A 4875-nucleotide genomic window follows, 5' to 3' on the forward strand; every position below is an offset into this window, starting at 1 on the left:
CCTGTGGGGAAGAAACTTGTGACATTTAAGAAATCTAAGATATTTATGATGATGGAGTCCAGAAGATGTTTTGATTGGTGGAGAAGAAGGATAGTTCCTTCGGATCTTTGTTTGGGGCAAAAATTTGACTTAGTTCCTACAAACCTCTTCTACTTTTTTTAATTTTTTTTTTTTTTTGGTAGATCCTAGAGGAGGAGTCCAGAGAGAGTCAGCTGCTCTGGGGCTCATGAGCAGCCAACTCAAGTGGCCAAGAATGCAGGAGAGGCTGGGTGAAGCCCAGGTGAGTGACAGAGGGCCCGGAGGGAGACAACCCAACACTGGCACTCTCCATGTGAGGTGCTGATTCATTCCCAGTGTGGGCAACAAACCCTCTGAAGGGAATTCCAAAAATGTTCTAGTATTTGAACAAGTACAATGATCACTTTGAGAATGGGTACACGTGTTATGGTTTGTTTAAAACAAATCCCATGACATAATTCATACATTTCTCTAATCAAAAAAAAAAAGAAAGAAAGAAAGAAAGAAAGAAAGAAAGAAAGAAAGAAAGAAAGAAAGAAAGAAAGAAAGAAAGAAAAATACAACCCAGAAATAAATGCTGTTCTTTGCTCTGGACAGAAAGCCTTGCCTATGAGACACAAGATCACCTGCAGAACTATGTGTCTGAAAGTCCTCCATCATTTATCCTGAACAGAATTCAACTTTTGGTAGAAACAAGTTGACTTTTGGTAGAAACAACTACCTTTTAAGGGATCAGAAGATAAAAAAATTCTATGTAAAGAACTTTTTTACCTCCAGTACTAGGGACTGAACCCAAGGTTGTTCTACCACTGAGCTACATCTCCAGCTTTTTATTTTTTATTTTCAGACAGGGTCTTACCAAGTTGCCTAAGCTGGCCTTAAACTTGTAATCCTCCTGCCTCAGCCTCCCAAGTTACTGGGATTTCAGACGCATGCCACCCTGCCAGGCGTAACGTACATTTTATATAACATCAGGTAAGTGCTACCCGGAGCGGCAAGTTGAATAATCAGATACCTGAGAAAGTTTCCTCAAGAAAGTCCAATTCTGTGCTCCTGACGAATCTGTTTGTTCATTTAATGTGTGCTACAAGGAAAGTGTGGCAGAGCTGGAGAAGATGAGAATTTGAACAATGCATGAATCTCTGCAATTCTAAAAAAGGCAGCTTTGTCTGATTGTTTACAGGGCCCTTGGGTTCAATTAATGCACATGTTTTCAAGGCTACAGTGTTTCTGTCCAGGTACGACATTCACAGTTGGTTAAAGAGAGTCTCACTTCTATGAAAGGTTGAATGCCAATGCAGTTCTGTTTCACACCAATATTTCAAAGTACAAATCACTCCAGATAACAACCCTTCTCCTAAGCATAAATCCCTCAATTGGTATGTGCATACTGATGAAAACTCATATGAACCCTAAACAACAACATATCTGAACTTCAACATTGCTAGGTGATTTTAGGAGGCCATTAGATAATGTGATCTTGTCATCTCTCCAACCTACATCTTTGTGTGAGGATTTGGAAAATGTCACTTTGGTGAGTAAGGTGAAGAAGCCAAACTGTATTTCATGTGACTTGTGTAAGGAGCTGTCAGATTGGGGGGTTTGAAGTCAGGTAATCCTTGAGCTCCTTTACCTATGGATCATGCAATGCTCTCAAGATCATGAAATTGGGAGGGAAAAACTCTTGAATGAGGACACTTGGATTTGTGCTGTCAAATGAACTTCAGACTTTCAGTTCACCTTAATTACTGTTTACTTATTTTTGTTTAATGGAACTAAGAATATATCAAATGACCTTATTCTCAAACTCTGCCTGTTAAATGGGAATGGGATAATGAATTCAGAAGGTTATTTTTGAATGAAGCTGATGTCACAGATCCAAACTGCTGAGCTGTCATTTATGCTGAGAAGTGAAAAAGATAACTCAGAAATAATGTCTAAGATAAAAAGTGTGTTTGATTTGATAGGATAGGATAGTTATCCACAGAAAATGGAAAAATAAAAAGCCCTCCATGACTGTAGGCCGCCTGGGTCCATGAGCAGAGGAGGGAGATTTCCATCTAGATGTGGTCTTTTCGTTTATGCACAGATGCTGAGAGAAGCAGAGTGTCTGGGTACCTGTTTCAGGATATTACACCAGGTGCTTTACTTCCTTGTACCTTGAAGCCATAATGTGCTCTGGGAGGAATTAATATTCCCTTGAAGCTAAATATAATGCTAAAAGTATGACTGCAGTCAATGAAAGAAATATCTACCACTTTTATCTTCTTTTAATTCCAAAGCATAATGGAAGAATAGTGTCTATCAGAGATCTCTTCCTTCTACCTTCTCTATATTAAAAAAAAAGCAAGGAACATGCCGTGAAATTGAATTTTCAGAAAATATTTTCATAGCAGCATATGATAAAAAATGCTATTCCCAAAAGGGGGGAAAAGTTAATGTAATGAATGACTTGAGTTAGGAGCATTAAAAAATAATCTCTTTTGATTAACCTGGTCAACCTCAAGCTGCTTCTTATTTTGAAGCTTTTTTTTTAGAAGCTAATCTCATTTATTAAAGAGCACAGCATAGCATGGGGTGTACAGTTTAGTCAGCACACCCTAATCTCAATCTATAACTCTATATGTCCTCCCTGCTAGTCGATATTAGAGATGCTTAAAATTCTTTTGTGGAAGATATTTAATTTTGTCACTTACCTTCCCAAAGAGCCCATGCAATTTAAAAGGAGGCCAAATTAATATGCACTTAAAAGAAAATTAAACCCGGAGACTTTTCCCCATTCCCCCACCTGGAGTGTAAGATTAGTATATAAACCCACAGTGTAAGTATATTGCTTCATTTGTGGGGCTGGAGGTTGAGGGAAGATATCAAAGGATTACAAATGGAGAGACAATTATTAAAATACTAATACACAAAGTGAGTAATTGGAATCACTTTCTTAAGGACTTGTCTTGTGAAACAAAGATTTAATTGCTGTTGCAAAAAAAAATCTGTATGAAGTAGAAACTGGTTTCAATAACATTAGTAGAGAATATGTTCTAGAAAGTGGAGGTAACTGAATGTAAAATTTTGGCAGCAGTGTAACAGAACAGTCCCAGATGGTTAGGATGAGGTCAACACCCAATGAGGATGAAAGCCTTGTCTGGGGAATTTTGAAAGATACCTGCAGAAATATTACACAGGGCATAAATCAAATTGAACTGTTTCCACGAGTGTTGTGAAGTTTCTATATATAGTGAAAGTTTTTTTCTGCATGCACTCTAATTTCACAGCAAGGGTGGCATAGAATACCTAAACACAGAAAAGAGCATTCATGCAAGATATCTAACTCCTTGATATAATAATGGATACACTTTAAAATGATTACACTATCATTACATCTAGGGCTTTTTGCAAGTACAAGGTGGTAGTTAGGGAAAGCATGGCCCCCTGTCCCAACATCTATACAGCAGTCACCACCTTCTATGTGTTCTCTTTTTGCGTTTTTGTTTTGTTTTGTTTTCATTTTCCTTAATCAACTCTGCTGTTGTTGCTGCTGCTTGGCAAAACTGGTAAAAACGAAATTGTAATAATTGAAAATAGCACTTTGGCAATCAAGACGTTTAAAACCTTCAATCTTCTGGGGTGAAAAAAGCACTGTGTGACATTCAGAACTCTGACGAACAAACAAGATAGTCACAAATTTTCCTGGCTTGAAGATTTCCACAACTTTCCTGATCAGGCCATCAGAAGAGATCTGACTTAAGTTTGTTTCAAAACTAACATAAGGAAATTCTGGTTCTGACATGATGTGAATAGTCCAGTAAGTTCCATCTGATTTCATTCCATTCACTGAATACCCACAAGGATTGAACAGTGTGGCATCAATGACAGAACTTTGTATCAGGTCACAAATTCCACTCTCTCGAATGACATCCTTCACAGTAACACCATCTGTCATGTAGAACTGGTCCATAACTGCTGGGTCAAGCTCACTCATCAAAATTTCCAGTGTTTGATGCGGCTGACTTATTACCTTACTCTCTAGGAAAAGCAGAGTATACAAGTACCCACAGTCAGACTTCATACATCCCCTATAATATGCTGCTCCACTTGGGAAAATTGCATTAAGAAATTCTATTTCTTCCTGGAAATTCCAGCGTGAGTATCCTTGATAAGGCTTCATGAGATTCTTACAAGAATCAAAGAAGCTTTGAATTGAGTCAAACCCACTGTAATCCCTGGCAAGCTTCAACAGCGGAACCGGTGTTTTCAGCAGGAGGGTGGTACCACGGGTCTTCAGAATGAAACGCCTCTTGGAGACAAACATGCTATTCTCACTGAATTCATAAGCTTCCTGCTTGGCAGTTTTGTAATTGAACATTTCACATCCTTCAAAAGTCCATCCCACTCAGACCTTGGGATAGCGCAAAGACCCCAGACCCTTGGTTTGCATCAGATTGCAGCCAGGAGAAACCAAACCTCCAACAGATTCTTGGTCCCTTCAAAAAAAAAAAAAAAATGTGCAACTTCCATCACTATGAGATTCGACTAACTGACAACTGCAGAAAATCAACTAAATTAAATATCTTCTCCGGCCTCTGCCGCCGCCACTGTGGATTGTTCCAGCTGTTCCTCTTTTTTTTTTTTTTTTTGCTATAATTTTATATTGAATTTTTTTTTAAAAAAAGGATTCATAAAATTTTCTCAGCTTTGTATGTGAGTGTGTGTGAGCGAGAGTTGTGCGTGAGTCTGTTGGAAATAGAGGCTGATACAGTTGAATCTCTTGTAGTTCACCGCTTTCCCCGTGATAGAGAGTAGAGCGAGCGCTAGCTGATGTCGCAGGCCATATACTGTGCAAGCCATGTTGAAGCTCTA

At 38.6% G+C, this 4875-nt stretch overlaps 1 pseudogene across 1 annotated transcript; it reads right to left on the bottom strand.

The window, feature by feature from the left end:
- Positions 1-3532: 3532 nt before the first annotated feature.
- On the bottom strand, positions 3533-4533 carry LOC308655450 (S-adenosylmethionine decarboxylase proenzyme 1-like; annotated as a pseudogene). Its single transcript has one exon. The product of its transcript is annotated as an S-adenosylmethionine decarboxylase proenzyme 1-like (transcript).
- Positions 4534-4875: the final 342 nt, after the last annotated feature.

Source organism: Spermophilus citellus (assembly GCF_964194105.1).
Source record: "Spermophilus citellus genome assembly, chromosome: 1".
In the NCBI taxonomy this organism is placed as follows: Eukaryota; Metazoa; Chordata; class Mammalia; order Rodentia; family Sciuridae; genus Spermophilus; species Spermophilus citellus.